We start from the raw sequence: 19718 nt of genomic DNA, 5'->3' as shown, positions 1-19718 counted from the left end.
ATCCACCTCGGGGGAAATTTGTACCCCCAAATAGGTAGCTTCCGTAGCAACAGACACCTGCGAGGGGTTCATGACTGCTGACTGGATAACTTGAGTTTTTGTTATGTTCAGCTTGTAACCAGACATGGCCCCGAATTGACCGGCGAGAATCTCTAGGGCTGTGAAAGAGGGTTCAACATCATCAATTAGTACAACGATATCATCGGCATAGGCCAATGCCTTATATTCGACCCCTGAACCCTGACTGGAGAGATACCCTGGCATGTTTCGATCATATTGAGAAAAGGCTCGATAAATAGGGCAAATAGCAGGGGGGAGCAGGGGCAGCCTTGTCTGGTTCCCCTACTGATGGTAAAATACCCTGACTCTTTCCCTTAAATACGGATTGCCGCAACTGGGGAGATATAAAGTGCTCGAAGGGCTTGGATGAACTCAACAGCGAACCCTTTCCAGCGCAGTACGGCCCACAGTAACCCCCAGGAGACCCTGTTGAATGCCTTCTCGGCGTTCCAACAGGATCACCCCGAAGGAGGAACCCATGGCCTGCACCCAGTCAAGTAAAGCGATAACACGCCGAATGTGCTCGGTTGTGTCCCTGCCGGGAATTAACCCATGTTGGCGGATTGAAACCAAGGGAGCTATAACCTGTGCCAATCTAAAAGCAAGGATCCTCGAGTAGATTTTACTATCGGTGGTAATAAGTGCTATTGGCCGATATGACGAGAGATTTAGCTCATCCTTGCCTTTCTTCTTAAATAAAACAACAGTGGCCCGTCGCCAGGTTTCTGGAATAACACCGGCCTGTGCAGCCCTAAAGACAGCAAGTAGATCCTGTCGCAATACTACCGAGAAAGTCTTATAGAATTCTAGATGAATGAGATCAGGGCCGACAGCCTTGCCATTAGCCAAAGATTTAATTGTGTTTTCCACCTCTTCCCAAGTGATAGGTACCAAAAGTGCTTTGTTTTGTTCTATAGTTACCCTAGGGGTGTCTATGGACTGCAAAAATTCCTCCAAACCAGCCTGGTTTTGAATAATACTAGGCTCCTTAGTGTAGAGACTAGAATAGAATTTCACGAAGACACCCATGACACCACTTGGGGTCTCCTGAATACAACCCTGTTGATCCCTCACTCGAACAATCCGGTTTGCCATAGCCTTTTGCTGTAGTCTCTTAGCCAAGACCCTGCCAGAATTCTCACCGAATTCGTACATTGAGGTTCGAAATTGAATATACTTGGCTGCAAGATCCTGGTAGAGAGGATTGACCATAAGAGGTCAACAGTTGTAGCAGTATGATCGGATAGGGTCCTTGGAGCAACCTTGATTTTGGCAGTCCCACCACACTGATCGGACAAAAAGACATAATCAAGACGGACCATTTTATTATGTGGAATAGAATGAAATGTATATCCATCCTCATCTTGATGCTTATAATGCCATACATCCATCAGGCCATGTTCCACAGCTAGAGCTTGCAGAGCCTTAAACACACGAGGGTTCCTACCTAAATAGTTAAGATGAGTTATCAGATTAGTTTGACTGGCTAAATTAATATTAAAATCCCCACAAAAAATCTTTGGTCGTGGCCATCCCACTAGTTCCATATTTAAATGTCTAAGAACCTCCGGGTCATCTAGATTGGGACCATATATTGAGCTTGACCGAAAGAGGGCAATTATTTAACAGTATTTCGACAATCACCCACCTGCCTGCATTGTCCTCTTTAGCTCTTTTAAAACAACCAACCCCTTTCTTTAACAAAATAGCGATGTCCCTAATCATGGAAGTCTGACGGGAACACGCCACTAGCTCATACCCAGGGAGTCTTAGAAGCCCACGATTACTCCACGGAATGTGGGTCTCCTGCAGACACATTAAATCGACCTGCATGATTTGGAGGATCTTACAAAAAATCCTACGGTTTTTCTCATCATTCAACCCGCAGATATTCCATGTGCCACATCGCAATCTATTCCCCCCATTCAGAAGCAGCATAAGATAACACTCTCCACGACCCAGAATCCTGATAAGCCTAATATTCGACCTAATGAGCCTGAATTCACAAAGCATTCTGATCAGTGTAACATAAAACATGTTTCCGCCACTGGACCGTAATCCTGGTATCAAAACCAGCCTCCTAAACACCCCCCACCACCACAGCACCCCTGACCCCCTACCCCCATCCCAGCCAAGACCCGCCCCCCCACCCCAAACCCCTCACCCCCACCCCAAACCCCTCACCCCCATGTAGAGCAGCAGAACCATGGTCTTGTGACGGTTAGGTTGGTGATCACCCCCGCTCCCCTGGATCCGGATCCCCCTGTTTCAAAATTGAAAGGCTGACCCTAAACACTAAACAAGCCAAAAAAACAAAGATTTAAAAGTAAATCCCTTTGATCGGGTCAGCTTATTCTACTATAGCTTAGCTACACAGGCCCTACCCCAATTAATCAATCGTATAAAGCAATACTGATTAGATAGAGTCCAGAAACTCCTTGGCCAGTATCTCCGATGAAAAGTACTTTGTTTGACCTTTAGAGATTACTTTTAGCTTGGATGGAAAAAAGTTAAAAAGCCTGGGCGCCTTTTGCCTGAAACAATGCTATCAACTGGCGAAGGTGCCTTCTTCGTTCCACTGTTGCCAGGCAGAAATCAGGCCGAGCAAAAAACTGACATCCCTTCCCCAGCCGCTTTTTATCAGGTCTGGCCAGATCAAATCTTTTCTCACGTGCTAGAAAATTATTAAAACAAATCAGGGTTGCTCGTGGCAAGATGTTGTTTGTGCCAGAAGGAGCAGAAGACTGCCTCTTCTTAAATGGGAACCGATGTGCCCGCTGTATTTCAAGACTCCAGTCCCATTGTGTGACTTCTGGGAAGGCCTCAGTAAATAGTTCTACTATAAACTGTCTAACTTCCTCGCCTTCTTTGCCTTCATCAATTCCAAGGATCCTTAAATTATTTCTTCTGGCCCTATTTTTTAAGTCCGTAAGTTTCTAGAGGATATCCTCGCGTTGCTACTTGATCTGAATTGTGAGTCCCTTCTGGGCTGGTACTGCATCTTCAAGAACAGAAATCTGCTTCTCAGCTTCACCGATCCTGGAAGCAATGTCCGTGCATGTTTTCACAACCCTCCGAAGAGAGTTTAGCATTCTGCGACAAGCCCCTTGTGTACGCGCATTCTCCTGTCGCGTTACCTCTCTATGCGTGTTGATAGTTTGATAGATTGTAGACAGGGTGACTTCCTCCGGAGAGTCCATTACATGATCTGGGAGGGTGACAGGATTAGCTACATTCTCTTTGCTGTAGGCTGGTCCAATGCCACTGAGACTGAGCCTGTGTCATTTGCTGTCACCAGAGGGAGAACTTTAGATTTAAGAGCCTTACGAACCGTATCGAAACCCCCAGTTGTAATCTCATCCTTAGAAGCCTCGCTGAGGCACCAGTCCCCAGACTCACTGTCATAGTCTGACCATTCTAACTCAGCACCCTCATCTGCCGATGAGGCAGAGCGGTCCGACATAGAGTAAAATTTATCTGTAGCTTCGGTACTCTCAGACTCCCTTGTGTCTGAAGTGGCTTCCATAGGGAGGTCAGTGAAATGAGGAAGCAGTAATTTAGTATTCAACTCCGGGACAACAGTTGGTTGCATGACTGACTGACCTGCATTTCCCAGAGTGCCTTGGGAAAGGGAGGCAGAAACAGTAGAGATCGAGTCGCTCAATACATGTACATGTAAAGTCCCCAAATCTCTGCTCTCTCCGGCCAGAACTGAGTTATCCTTTAAACTGACAGCTGCAGCTTGCAATGGTGATAGACAGATTGAAGAAGGATCTGGCAGAGTAACCAACTTGCCGCTATCGCCACCACCCTCACTATTATCAATTGGGCCAAGAGTTACTTGTGGCACTTGAGGCGGTTGTGTCGACAAAGAAACAAGAACTGCCTCCCCCTCCTTACTGGCAATGATGTTCGCCCCTATTAGAGAGTCCAATTGCTTCTGGCTGGTTTTTACACTGAGAGCTGCCGCATGGACTTTTTCCTTGAGGGTCCGTCGATTAAACAGGTCCGGGAGTGTCTGTCCTCCTCTCGGTAGCATAAATAACGGGACCCCCTCTAATAATACTTTCAGGACCAGGGAAAAGAGAGGAAAATAGCAACGCAACATATGAGAGATTCCCCCGTGGTCACTATTTACTTTATCATGTGATCAGTCTCATCACATTATTTCATTAGCCTTCTAATCCATATAGGTACAACACCATCCACAATTTTCATTTTATAATTTTATTTGTTTTTATTTTTTCTGTAGTGTATAAAAAATATATTTTTTCTTTTTCCTATTTTAGTTCATTTCTTCCATATACATCAGTAACATGATTGATAGTACAGATTGAATTAATTTATAAAAAGTGCATTGCATCATATCAAAAAACATCTGTAATATCTACCTAATCAGAGAGTTACATAATACAAAACATCACCCTGATATATACACATAAATCACCAGTCACACTTGCCGTCCGTCGATTAAACAGGTCCGGGAGTGTCTGTCCTCCTCTCGGTGTCATGACAGTAGCAGGCGTCAATTTCAATGTGCCCGAGATACTCCTCTTTTCGTTGGCCCCCCCAGGAGTAGCCAAGCGATCTTTCCCCTCTGCCGCTGCCTCGCCAGTGGCAATGTTCCGAGCAGAGCCGCGGGTTTTTGGTATCACGGCGGCTCCCTTTACTACCAGCTTCGGGGCATGCTTTTAGCTATGGCTGAACTACCGTGAGCCGCCAGAGAATCGCTCAGGTAGATCTGCCTAAGCACAGACATGGACGGGCAGGAGCAGGAGCGGGCCACGATACGCCAGACCCAGAACAGCTTTGCGGTGAGTCCCGCTCTTACTTGTCCGAGTCTAGGAATCAACGCAATACAGTGGAAAGAGAAAGACTGTATCGAGCAAGCTTTTGAAAACTTAAAATTTTCACACAGCCCGGGGTAGGAGCTAAACAGCCAGGCAGGGGGTAGGTGATCCAGGAGAGCGTAGCACCAGCCTACTCGGCTGAAGTCTCGGCCGCCATCTTGCTCCAAACTCAGTTACTTTACAATAAACAATTATTCCCTAGGGGTTCATTCATGACGTTCATATGCCCAACTCTATGTCAAACATGGCATTCCTATACCTTCACTTGCTATGGCAAAGCACGGTGGTTCGGTGTAGTTCGACTACCTAATTGCCCGACGCAGTTCGCTACAGCAAGTGCCGAAGGAAGCAGACTCTCCAGCTGACGCACTGATCAGGAAGCTGCCCTCCTCTGCTGAGAAATCCAGCTCCAGTGTTTCTGACTCCTCTTGCAGGGTGTTGGAAAATCGAGTCCCGAGACAGAGATACCAGACCTCCTTCATTCTAAGGTATGGAGCTGATTAGAACCTAGAGAAACATTTGGCAAATTCTTGGCAAAACTAAACCTATACTAAAGACCATACTTACTTCTTCCCTCGTATTAGACCTAGGTTAGGTACATTGGGGTAGGCGTATTTTAGAAGCACCAGTTGAGTATTTTAGCCTGTGTTATTTATGTATATATTTTCTTATGGCTTAGAAACCATACAATGCTATTACAGTATTATTTCATATTACTGTTTACGCTGTACGCATTATACTTTGCATTTAGCCTAACGATTGTAGCAGTTCACCTCTCTTGCATGAGAAAGAAGACTGTTCAATAAACCCTTTTTTAAACGACCGTTTTTGTGCACCCTCTGTAGAAATGAAGCATGCACGTCTGACTGAGTGAAATACTTATCTATTGTTTCCACGACTCTTAGTTATTCGAGTCCTAGGGAAACAAAGATGTCATGTTTATGTGGTTGTCAGAAACTAATCCCTTCTTGTGTATTCTAGAAAGTTTCTAGTGACCTCTGCGCTAGCTGGCACTCACTATTAAGTTTAATATATTTGACAGAGACCTACTGACCTAAGTCCTACGTCATATCTATAGGATGTACTATTCCAATGAGCGGAGCCTATTGGGAATATAGGAACTACACTACAGCACCAGGCCCACCTCCACTCCCTACACCCCCAGCCAGACCGGAGCCCCTGTATTTGAAGTAGCATAGGGGCTGGAAGGGGAGTCTTAGGGAAGGTTAGCCACACCTGTAGCTCAGGATAGCGAGACCTTAAGCTCCAGGAGAGATTTTATCCAGTTTGAATTTTATGGAACAGCGCGTTATGGGACAAGAATCTGCCACACTTCAGGGGAAGTGGTCATCATTGAGGGTGGAAACCTGCACCCCATTGGTCAGGCCCCGCCCCTGCTTGCCAGCCCAGAAGCTTGCATAAATATGGGAGAGTGGCCCAGCAACTCCGATCCCTACCTGGAAGAAAGAAGAAGAAGGACTGCCCAGCTGAACCCCTGGCCTCCACGAAGAGGACTGCACTCAGGAGGACTGCACCAGCTGCACACATTTGGGTATTAATCAAAATAAGAACTTTGCCTGACTCTAAACTTTTGACGAGTCGACTTCCTGAAAGCAATAGGTTGAAAGAGCTACACCTGGATCATTGCCACCAAAAAGAACCCAGCTGGACAGCATCCAGCGGACTTATAGGTATTTGGCAAGGTGCATTGTGGGTCTTGTAGTCCCAACTTCCCATGCAGCAACTCAGAGATTCTGGAACCTTAGATTGGTATTGTGGACACTTCAAGATCCCAAAAGGACCTTCAGGAAGAGGAGCCAGAATTTTTTTATCATTTGGTGAATTATTGTCAAAAAGCTCCATAAGTTGACTGACCGGTCATAAAGAGTCAAGCCGGTGACATTGAACCATGAATCCACCTGAGATCCAGGTTTGTTACGCTGAATATACAGAGCTTTTCGTCATCGGTGTGAGTTCCAAGAGTTTACCTATTTACTTCTAAGCACAACTTTTTGATTTATTTTTACAAAATGTATAACTCTGGTTCTTCCTATTGTATTTTTGTGGTTTTGGTCTTTTATACTCATAAAAGTATAATCTATGTTTCTAAACCTTTGTGGTGTTTTCATTATGTCACTCTGTGTGTGTTGCACAAATACTTTACACATTGCCTCTTTAGAAAAGCCTGACTGCTCTGTGCCAAGCTACCAAAGGGTGAGCACAAGTTATCTTTTAGTGTGTTTCTAGCTTAACCTGAATAGAGTTGTTGTTCCTGCTTGCACATGGTGTATACTCTGACAACCATAAACCTCATTTCTAAAAGGGACCTACTCTTCGTACCAAAGAGCGACTACCCACATCTCCCACCAAGGCAAAGATACAGTGAAGACCTGTTCCTTGCACCAACATGATCTCATTACGACTCCTGCCAACACAAAGATCTAGTGGCGGCTCTTCACCTGCACTTGGACTCTGAGAAGGTAAACACTTCACTGGGAGGAACCCAGACCCTGTATTCATCCCACACTCCATTGCGATTAGCCTGCACTTGTGACCCGGTCAATAGCAACCAGATACCCTTGAGCGGAACATTGTTCTTTCTGGTGCTATTTTCACCTAAAATTTACAAACTCATACCTCCGGTTCTGTTGATTGGATTTTTGTCGTTTTGCTGTCATCTTATTTATTGAAATTCACTCTGTGTTTCTAAATTGGTGTGGAATTTCTCTAGGTTGTGCTTTCACTGTATTACTGTTTGAGTGATGCATAAATACTTTACACATTGCCCCTAAGTTAAGCCTGACTGCTTTAGCGCCAATCTATCAGACGATTAAGCACAGGTTTGTTTACTGTCCTTTGTGGTTCACCTTGACATGGATTGTGTTTATCTTACACACAAAACATTAATTAAATGAGCCCTAATTTCCTCAAAGTTCAACATTCGGGCATAGCTGCAGTAATTTGAGGAAGCAAATACAATAGCATTATGAATGGATGCCTTAATGGACCCGTCCATATTGCTTCTGCCTGTGTTTTATGCAATTCAGCTCCATTAGTGACTCAATTTATGAAAGGGATAAAAGATAAAACGAGAATCTCAGTAGTGTTTGTGATTATTCCCCGAGGAATGACTACAATCAATAGGAGTACCTTAACATTGTAAGACCTTGAGCTAATCCAACATTACACACTGCAACACCATAATCTTCCAGATAACCGGAAACTCTTGCGGGTGATTCTTCACTATGGCAAATTTAGAGAAAAGAAAATGCCCATTCATTCATATGGTGGGCAGGCAAGACATTAAGAGTCATTAAATCAGGAAACTCCACAGTGCTTTGGGTGTTTTGTGCGAGTTTATCAAAACGTTTAACTTTATTGTAGACAAAAAGAGAAAAAAATGTTAACGAAAGCACGCATTAAAATGCATCTCACTTTGAATGGGGCGTACAGTTTGAATTGACGAGTTGGCAGCGCTCTGTGTGCATTTATTAACGACATGCATGGGAGAGAGCTGGGAAGGAGAGTGGTGGGGTGGAGTGCTGTCTTGTCTGTGTAGTTAATGGAACTGCAGTCCTGCAAGAGAAGGCATTCACTAGGTTTTACGGGATCACGTGGGGAACAAGCCTCGCACACAAACGCTGCAACCTTTCCTCATCTTTCCACGTGCAAAAGTAAATGACAGAGATGATCATTTCAACACAGAACCTTATATATATGGAGTGTGCTTACTGCTGTTTGAGAGACTTTGTGAAAGAAAAAAGGATTGGCGGTTAGTTGTTGTGGACAACTTTTTCATTCGATAATAATGTACATTCTAAAAGAGGGTGAATACGAATTTATTGAAAAAGAAAAAAGGATATGCTTCGATCAGGAAAGCGGTAAAGATACCCGAGGCGCAGGTTGTGCAGATTAAAATCAACAAATTTACAAGACTATATATGCTCTCCTTTTTTTAAAGATGTACCACTAAATGTGAGTCTCTGTGCAAAATTCTGACTGAACTGGGCTCCTTATTCTGAGATTTGCAGTCATTAACACATCCTACCATTGAACACTAGTAAGTTTTGGGAGGTCATATCAGCCTAAACTTTCTGCATCAAAACGTGGTGAATTCAAATACGTAACATATTTGGTATAGAAAGCACAATATTCAGCATGTAATTCCTCATTTTCAAAAGGAAATTCGAAAAGTTTCTATTAGAGCAGGATCAAGACTGATTTGCATATGGCTGGCTCTAATCTGTGGTGGGAGGATGAGCAAAAGAATGATGGGTTGCAGTGATACGCTGAGCTATTGCCAGTGGTTTGATTTATTGCAAACATCCTCCCAATACCTTATGTGTGTTTAATACATTGCAAACCTTCAGTTGCAGAGGGTGGAAGAACGACCTGCCTAATGATTATGAATTAGGTAGGTTGACCCCCCTCTCATTGGGGAGGGTGTCCTGCAAGAGCAGAAGACCCTCATCCAGTGAATTAATTACCAAACGCATTACTTTATTTTTCCAAACCAGCCTGCGTTCCATAAAAAAACTGGTACTGCAAATGTTTCCCGTTTGGTAAAACATCAGGAGGAGGAGGCGGTAGTTCCCTGGAACGCTGTTCACTCAGCCTAAGGCTGCTGCTACAATTCACAGAGAAGATGGTGTCCCAAAGGGACGTTTCTCCCTTTGTGAATATAGTTATGATCTCCTTTGAAATGTCAGTATTTGAACAATGATTTGTGAATGCAATTGCTGTTGCATACCATTGCGACATACCATTGCGAGTAGCAATTAGGAAGGGATGCCCATTTCGCATCCACTTCTAATTATTATTTGGAATGGGTTGGAAACCCATTTTGTGAGTCAGATAGGCATTTCTGTCTCACAAAATAGGTTTAGTATGCCTGCCAACCCTGTGATTCTGAGAATCACAGGGTTTTTGATCACAAAAGGGTATATATGTCTGGTGCTAATAAATTGTCCCAGTTGCATGTATCACAAGTTGGTTGAAACCACACATCGTTCCCCTCTGTTTTAAGTATAAAAAGCATCAACACCAACCAAGAGCACCTCTTATTGTCGTGCAGACTGTAACTGAACATTTTGTTGCTTCGCTGAACCTCTGGATTAATAAAAAAATGTATAATTTCCGTGCAGATATTCCTGATTGTGAATGTAGTATTTCCCAGAAAGTCAAATGTGCTCCGTGTTGGCTACGTTCCCTTAAGCCGTGACTTTTCCTAAATTCTCGACTGGCCAAAAATTCATCTAAACTTATTTTTCATGGTCTTTCCTACTACAGTAGACTTTGATAGTTCTTTTTTGTATTAATGATTTTATTCGATTTTAAAACACAGTGCAAAGCAAAACAAGACATAATAAAGACTAAAAAATAATCATGTTGTATTGATACTACCTATACTTCTAATAATAGAATACAGATAAGACATTAAGGTTTGAATCAGAAATATGTAAGCCATTGAGTTAGTTCTCTTAAAAAGGGATACCTTACACCAATTCTTAGAATTGATAATTATAGAACAATAGAAAGAAATGGAGCAAAATAAAAAAATAGATATAGGTATATGATTTAATAAAGATTTAAATAAAAACATGTTTTGCCAAATGTGCTTTACAGAAAAAATAGGAATAACATAGGAATAAACAAGCAGAAAGGAAAAGATAGAGAAGATATAGAAGAAATAAATCATTGAACATCTATATTAACTAGCACAAACATAATTACAATCTTTAGTCAGAATGTATACGTTATTACAAAATATGATATGAATCTGTATCTGTAGGGTGCAACTGTCACTCAAAAGAGTGCACCTAGGCGTTGTGCTAAACTACTGCAGGTTCCTAGGTTCCTAAGGATAGGCTAGTAGAATTTAATTAGAGAACTACAGAGAGAGTCTGCTGCTCAGAAGAGCCAAGTTTTAAGTTCTTTTATGAAAGTTGCTTCAGATCCAATGGATCGCATGCTGCTGGGAAACAGGTTCCATGCTTTGGAGCCTAAAACTTTGAAAGACTTTCCACTGCAAGACTTTAGACAGAAAGAGGGAAGTTTCAGAAGGTCCTCAGAGGAGGATTGTAGGGTTAGTTGGTGCAGGTAATGGCAGAACCTGTCATTATTATATTTAGGTAAAGAATTTTGAAAAGCGGAGTAGAAGTATTTTAAAGTGGATCCTTTTATGAATTGGAAGCCATTGCAGCTTAATAGGTGTGGCAGATGCAGAACTCTGCCTGGAAAGTTGTAAGGCCAGTCTGGCAACTGTATTCTGTACCATCTGAAGTTTATGAATGAGATGTTTTGTGCAGCCTGCACAAATACAAAAATAAAATACAATATTTAAATACTAAAAGTCTAAAATAATACACTTAGAATAAAATACTATTTTTAAATGACATATATTAGAGTGTAGCCATTTGCCAATAAGTAATACAAAATGTTAAACAAATTAGCATTGAGGTGGATTCAAAATCTAATTTTGAGAAATGTACTTTGTCAGAAGTTAGGATATTCATTTTGGAAGTAGTACCATTACCAATTTATTATTATTATTATTATTTATAGGTTTGTATAGCGCTATGAATAAACTCCCGAAGGAGTATCTCCGCGCTTATGACACCTAGAGTAGAGAGCTTAGGAGGAGCAACGGGGAAATAATTTAATACTTTAATACCAGAAACCTAGTAGGAAGCCAACGGATAAATGCTTAGCATAGGCTAAACAGAAAAGTTTTCAGACATTTTCTGAATTCCAGATGACTCCCACATTGTTTTAAAGAAAGCGGGAGGGAATTCCAAAAGCTTGGGCCTATCACAGACAAGGTCCTACCTCCTTGCCTTGCTTTGGTGATTTTAGGAATGTTTAACAAGAGCTGTTCACCAGACCTAAGGGTACGCATAGGAACATAGGGAACAAACTTTGTAGCAAGGTACTCTGGTCCCAATTCATTGAGGCCTTTGTGGATTATACAGCCGATCTTAAACTTCACTCGCTGCCGAATTGGCAACCAGTGAAGTTTGTGCAATAAAGGTCTAGAAGGAGACCTAGGGGGGGCATTAAGCACCAACCTCGCTGCTGTATTTTGTACCACCTGTAGGCGGTTGAGAACCTCTTCATTAGCTCCTGGTTAGGCCACAATGTAGTTCAATATTTATCTTGATTTAACCACTTATTGCTCCGGTACATGCCCAAGTCAATTTCCCAACGGAAATATGTGCTCCATTCAAATTGCAACATTCTTTTTTTTAATTTTAGTTTTTTAGCTTTTTCAAAAAGCAATATCAATCAAGGAAATATATAGAGTTGCCAAAGTCCCAGGCCACTTTAGTATCTACGGTGCTGCATCTTAAAATTACCTGGTTAGTTATGTCAATCAATCAATCAAGCTGCATTTGTAAGGTGCAGCACTGCCACCCCTGAGTTTAGCTGAGTGCCTAGGGTGTTATGTATACATCCAAAAGCCAAGTCTTGAGTGTCTTTCTGAAACCTGCCAGGGAGGGTGCTGTTCGAAGATGGGAGGGCAGGTTGTTCAAGGTCTTGGAGGCCTCCACTGCGGCTGCAGCAGGGACTGTGCACAAGGCCTGGTGATGAGAAGCATATGTGTCTTGCAGGTGGGTAGAGGTTCAGTTGATGGTTGATGTACGCCAGCTCTTGATCGAGTAGAGCTTTGTCGGCGTGCATGAGGATCTTGAACTGGCATCTCTTCTGGATGGGGGGGCCAGTGGAGGTTCCTGAGGTGGGTGGTGATGTGGGTCCATTTGGGAAGGTCCAGGATGAGTCTGGCAGTGGCATACTATATGGTCTGGAGTCTTCTGCGGAGCTGGGTGGAAATGGCAGCATAGAGAGAGTGTCCGTAATCAAGGCAGCTGGTTACGTGCCTGGGTCTTTCTGGTATTGTCTGGGATCCATCTAAAAATCCTGCGGAACATACAAAGGGTGTGGAAGTGGGAAATTGGCACTCCTTCTAAATTGCTTTGAAGACACATGGATTGGCCATCTAGGCAGGTCAGGTCGCAGAAGAAAGCCACATTTCCATGTGAAGTGGTGTAACTGCTATACGACCTGCTTAGAGGGAGGAGCAAAAACAAATAATGCCATAGAGGGATCTCACAACTCCTTCAACAAATCAATTGGAAAACCTCATCCTAACTTTTATCATTTTTGGGAACATTTGAAGAATGAGCAAAGTTTCCAAGAAATAAGAATTGACTGGTAGTCTGAACCCACACATTTCAAAATGAACTAAAGAAATGTCAGAGCAACTATTGGGCACAATTCAACAATTTTCGTTGATGGTGGCTTCAGACTACCTAGACAATATTGTACACATCCTACATTTCTAATCTACACTAACCCCTAAACCACCTTACTTTTTAAAAATGAATTTGCCTAATTCAATTGCCATTTTCCGAAATTATTTTAAATTATAAATTAAAAGTCGGGTTTCTTACCTTCAGTTTTCTTCAATTTTTTGGCTCTTGGACTTGCAGACAATTCCCCATTTCACCAAGAGTCTTGTGCTGTCCACTAATCCATAGGAAATATTCCATAATTTGTGATGCAATCCAAATCCCCAGTCAAACTAACCAAAATGGTAACAGTTTTGCAAAGCCGTTTCTTACAGCAGAAATGGAGCTGACAACTGCTCTGTGCTCTCCTACAAAAAGCGTACCCCCCCCCCTAAAAATAAGTAAAAGAAAAGATGTTTGGCAAAAATCACAACAAGAAATCCATTGTTGCAATTCTCTCTCAACTGTAGTCCAGTAAAACAAACAAAAAATAAAAGATGTTTGGCAAAATTTGCAAAAAGAAATTCAGCGTTGCAATCCTATCTTGTCCGAAATCCAGCGTAAGTTTCGAAAACCACGTATCAAAAGTTAACAATTGTCCCAAAAATGTATTCTGCAAACAATGGCATCTGTGTCCATGTTCAGTCTATGTGAGTAAAAATCTGCGACAACGCAATACCTTAATTTCAAAACCAGTTGTGTCAAAAATATTCAACAAATATTGATATCATGACACTCTGGTTTAAAAGAAAATGTAATCATTCTTTTAAAATTAAAAGTGTTACAAAAGCAATCAACCCGACGTGGGCCTACAACTGCTACCTGCATAGGAATACATTTGTTGGTTGAATCATACACAACAATCAAAAAACAACTACCCTAGTTCTTAATACCTCCCTCCTCTCTCCTTACAATAAACTATGCCACCCTTAATATATTTTAAATATTTCAACTTGGCTTACATGTATGCAGCTCCTCCTTGCTTTTGATGTTCAGCGCGCCAATCCACTGTGTTGAAACTTACATACAAGCGGCAACGTCATTGATTTTTTGTAAGAAGGAAAAACTGACAATTTCTTCCATTCATTGTAATGGGAAACTTTGGGAAAACCTATAAAAAACAATAGAAAGTATATGTTACAGTACAGTAAAAACATATATATTTTTTAATATTACCTTTATTTAGGTATTATAAAAACCTTTTTTTGTAATTTTTATAAACTGTTTTCATTTTTTTAAAATGTAATAAAGTTTGCTACAATACTTTTTATGTGTCAATTTATGTTTTTTAAATTATTATAATATTTATTATAACTTTTATGTTTTTTAAAATTTTCTGTCTATTTCTGCAAACTTAAGTTGCATTTAAAGTAAATTGTATAACTTTTTAGGATTGTTAATTCCCTTAATTCATATATTTAAATATTAATTAAATACAGAGCTTAATCACTCCCCCACAAAGAAACTCTGTTTCTCCTGCATCCTACCCCAAGGGATGGGTGCCAAACTATATAAATGTTTTCTATTTAATTTAATTTCTAATATTTTACAAGTCGTAGTAACTAATAATTAATAATTAATATTAATACCTATGTATGTACCAAGGGGATGGGTGCCAAGCCATTTTGTTTAAGTTAAACATATCAGTTAATATTTTAAAAATATTATAATTTAAAAGCAAATATAAAAATAAATACCTGGGTATTAATACACTTCCCACCCAAAACCCCTGTTTTCCTAGCATCCCGACCCAGGAGTTGGGTGCCAAACTCTAATTGATTATTTTAATAAGATATATATTATTTTTAAAATTTTAATAAAAGCAAAATGTTATTGTATTAATACCCATTTATTAAGAGTAATATCTCGATATTGATACACTCCCCCACCCAAAACCCCTGTTTACCTAGCACCCAGGGGATGGGTGCCAAGCCCTTTTAAGTTTTTAGGGCAAATATATTAATATAAAAAAATTCTAACAGCTAGGATTTGGAGGCAAGATTGCGCTCGAGTAGTTCCGAGATGTTCCTCTAGCCCATGGGTACTCATAGTATGCCCGTCAAGCCTTCCTTGTTGGCCCGCGGACCTTGCAGACATCGTACCCGTGTTTAAAAAAGAAAAATGTAAAGAGTGCCTGCAAACACTGCTGGTTGCAACAGCGCGACTCAGAGACTCTGCTGTTCTGTGGTGGCCGGGCGATTCCAGTGATAGGCAGAGTGGAGCTGCAGAGGCTCTTAGAAGGGGTGAAACAACAACAATGCCTCATTAGCAGGCAAATGGTCTTTTAAAGACCTGTGAAGTGCCCGGGAAGCTGTCTCAGCCCAGGCACACACAGGCAGGCTGAGATGACAGAGGGGGATAGAGGGAGGGAGGCAGAGGGAGACAGAGGGAGAGGGAGGGAAGGAAAGGGAGGGAGACAGGGAGAGGGAGGAGGGAAAGGGAGACAGACAGAGGGAGAGGGAGAGGGAGGGAGAGAAAGGGAGGTGGAGGGAGACAGAGAGAGGGAAACAGAGAAAGGGAGAGGGAGGGAGACGGAGAGACGGAGACAGAGGAGAGAGAGGGTGACAGACAGAGGGAGACAGACAGAGGAAGGGGGACAGACAGAGGGAGTCAGAGGTAGACAGACAGAGGGAGGCAGCCAGAAAGAGGGAGACAGACAGAGTGAGACAGACAGAGGAAGGGAGACAGACAGAGGGAGACAGACAGAGGGAGGGAGACAGAAAGAGGGAGACAGAGGGAGACAGTCAAAGGAAGGAGGGAGACAGAGGGAGGAGGGAGACAGAGGGAGGGAGAGGGTGACAGACAGAGGGAGTCAGAGGGAGGGAGACAGAGGGAGGGAGACAGAGGGAGAGGGAGGAAGGGAGAGGGAGACAGAGGGAGGGAGGGAGACAGACAGTGGGAGGAGGGAGACAGACAGAGAAGACAGAGAGAGGGAGACAGAGAGGGAGACAGAGAGAGGGAGACAGACAGAGAGAGGGAGACAGAGGGAGGGAGACAGAGGGAGGGAGACAGACAGAGGGAGGGAGACGGACAGAGGGGGGAGGAAGGAGGGAGACAGACAGAGGGAGACAGACAGAGGGAGGAGGTAGACGGAGGAAGGGAGACAGACAGAGGGAGGAGGGAGACAGAGGGAGGGAGGACGGAGACAGAGAGAAGGGAGACAGAGGGAGGGAGAGGGAGACAGAGAGAGGGAGACAGAGAGAGGGAGACAAGGAGAGGGGGACAGAAGGAGGGAGACAGAGGGAGGGAGACAGAGAAAGGGAGAGGGAGGCAGGCAGAGAAAGGGAGAGGGAGGGAGACAGATAAAGGGAGAGGGACGGAGACAGAGGGTGACAGACAGAGGGTGACAGACAGAGGGAGACAGACAGAGGGAGACAGACAGAGGGAGACAGAGGGAGACAGACAGAGGGAGACAGACAGAGGGTGACAGAGGGAGGGAGGAGACAGACAGAGGGAGACAGACAGAGGGAGTCAGATGGAGGGTGACAGAGGGAGGGAGGAGACAGACAGAGGGAGGGTGAGAGAAGGAGGGAGACGGGGGAAGACAGAGGGAGGGAGACAGAGGGAGGGAGACAGAGGGACAGAGACAGAGGGAGATAGGAGGGAGACAGAGGGAGGGAGACAGAGGGTGACAGACAGAGGGAGGTAGACAAAGGGAAGGAGACAAAGGGAGGGAGACAGAGGGACAGAGACAGAGGGAGAAAGAAGGAGACAGACAGAGGGAAGGAGACAGACAGAGGGATGGAGAGTAAGGGATACAGAGTGAGGGGGAGGGAAGGAGAGAGAGGGAGACAGAGTGAGGGAGAGGGAAGGAGACAAAGGGAGACAGAGAGAGAGAGAGAGACAAGCGGGTTGTGCTTGGTGACCGGCGCGGAATCGGCTGTTGTTCTCGGTGACTCCTGCTGCTTCCCACTGCCTGCTGTAACGGCTCATGCTGGATCCGCTGTTGTGTGTGGCTGCTCCTGCTGCTTCCTTCTGCCTGCAGAGGCGACATACATCAGATCAGTTGCTGCTCTGGGCGGCTCTTGCAGTTACACTGATCCTGCGGCGTTGGCTCGAGCTGAGTCAGTTGCTGCTTCTGGCAGTTCCCGCTGCCTCACAGAACCTATGGCATCAGTGCTGGCAGACTCTGTCTAGACCTCCGGCTTCTCAGTGGGGTACCCAAGAATAGAGGACATGGTGGAAAAGCCATTAAACTGAAGGGTGCCCAGTCAGCTCTCAATGCATCAGTAGCAGCTATACAGCCCCCCAAGGCATGAGAAAACCATACCAGTGAAAAGAATACTGATGGAGAAGGTGGTAAGGGAGAAAAGGTGGATAAACTGGAAACTGTAACTAAAGCACCTCAGAAGAATCCCCGTGAGGTAGAAGGCTGTCAACCCTTTTCACTAAACATTTTGGCACTACTGGTGCGGGTTTGCAGCCTATGCATAGGAAGGAGAGGGGAGAAGGAGTGCAAGTGACTGACTATGAAATACTGTCCCCGTTAGTAGAAGCCGAGTCTGATCCTTCCGTAAATTCCAGTGTAGAGCCTGCCTCAGAAACGTTATGTTCTGCCCATCTAGGTCCCGCGGCTGGAGACAGAGTGACTGAAGTCAGCAATATATTAACTAAAGCTGCGATCCCTCATGTGGATAGAGTCAGCAGTAGGAAAGTAATAAGCACCCCGTCAAGTCGTACTAGGTCCCCCGATGTAAATGGGAAATGTTATTCTCTGACAGATGAGTCAGAAATCTCTGATGCAGGAGTATCAGCGTCTAGCATGGAGGGGGTGATACCAGGAATAGCAGCTCTGACCCAGAAGATCTAGTAAACTCTCAGTGGCAAAAGAAATCTTTCTCAAAAAAAGGATAGGGAGAACAATAAGGGCCTAAGGGAGATCTCTGATGAAGGCAGCACAGGGGACCTGAAGTGGGACGATTTGGCCTCACAGATCACTGCCTTTGCAGGACGAGTGGGAAAATATGAAGGAGATCTGACTGGCTCTGCAATTGCAAATATTGGAGGGGCATTGAAGACTGGAAACAAGAGTGACCCCTCCCTTTAAATGGTTCTGCAATCTATTAAGGACTACCAGGAGGAGGTGAAAAATGATAATCACAGAGCTTTGCTTGCCGCTAAAAAACGACAGGATGCCATTAGGAAAGTGGGCGGAACCTGTTCTGATATTGCCGAAAGAATTGCTGCCGTAGAAACCCCGACAGAAAGCCTGTGTAGCTCACGAGGGGTTTATTAAAGATAGGATGTGAAAAATGGAAGATCAAGAGAACAGGCAACATCGTAATAATCTATGTTTTTTGGGAATTCCTGAAGGGGAATGATTCCAGAAATATATGGTTTCCCTGCTGAATGTGCTTTTCACAAGCTAAAAATGGGACTGGGATACGGAAATCCAGAGGGCCCACAGGTTTCCGTTAATGCTGCTGAACAGTTCTCCTAACACCCAAGAATGCCCACAGGAAATGTTGCTATATTTAGGAAACTTTTTGCTACGACAGGCCCTTTATGATCTGGCCCGCACAACAGCAAAAACAGAACTTGACAGAGAGACTTTCTTCACTAGGCTGGATTTTGCCCATGCCACTGTTGAATGGAGGTGGTGGCTTAGGCAACTTTTTGCTCCATTTCAACAGCTTGGGGCACAAATATCTTCAGAATCCAACTCGACTGAAGATTATCTTCAAGGGGGAAACATGTAGCTTTATTTCGGAAATCCAGGCCCAAATGTATTTAAAGGACATTTCTGGTTGACCTGAGAATGGTGTTTCATGGTGTATAATATGTCACATTATGTGGTATTATGGGCTATGTTTATGTGTCATTTCTATGTTGAATTCACTATGATCGGGGGTAGTTTAGTAACTGATTGTTATATTATTTTCTTGGGTGACTGGGGGGAAATGGAGGTGCAATGGGGATGGGACTACTTTAAATTACATCATACTGGCTCTGGTTGAGCCAGGTCGCCTTAGTTATTGATGGTGCGTGGCGGGGGTACAGGGATGGTGGGGGGTGCAGGCTGGTGGGAGAGGTGTCTTATATTAATTTTCTTTTTTCTAAGCATAGATGGTGCAGGGAAATGTTAAAATACCCTTACCTTTTAAGAAATGGGTAAAATACACATATCCACTATTAATATCAGTGGGCTTAATGATTCCAAAAAAAGGCAGAACACAGCTGCAGGATTACGTCTATTGAATGCTGATATTGTATGTATCCAGGTTCAATCTATGGTAGTAACTTGAATGATCCAGGAGTATTTGGGCAGATAACCAGTGAAATTGCAGCTTGGCCACTCCCATTCATTCTATGTGGTGACTTTAATATTAATATACCTGCTAATAGGACGCTGAGCTCTGAAACAGATAGGATATATACTGGGTGGAAACCTAATGTGTTTCATCCTTTAAGATTTTTATGTAAGGATCATGGGTTAAGTCATGTATGGAACTGGCAAAAGCCATTGGATCCTGGATTTACCTTTTATTCCATACCACATAATGTTCATGCCTAACTTGAT

Source organism: Lissotriton helveticus, chromosome 9 (genome assembly GCF_964261635.1).
Source record: "Lissotriton helveticus chromosome 9, aLisHel1.1, whole genome shotgun sequence".
In the NCBI taxonomy this organism is placed as follows: domain Eukaryota; kingdom Metazoa; phylum Chordata; class Amphibia; order Caudata; family Salamandridae; genus Lissotriton; species Lissotriton helveticus.
This window is presented reverse-complemented; position numbering follows the sequence as displayed.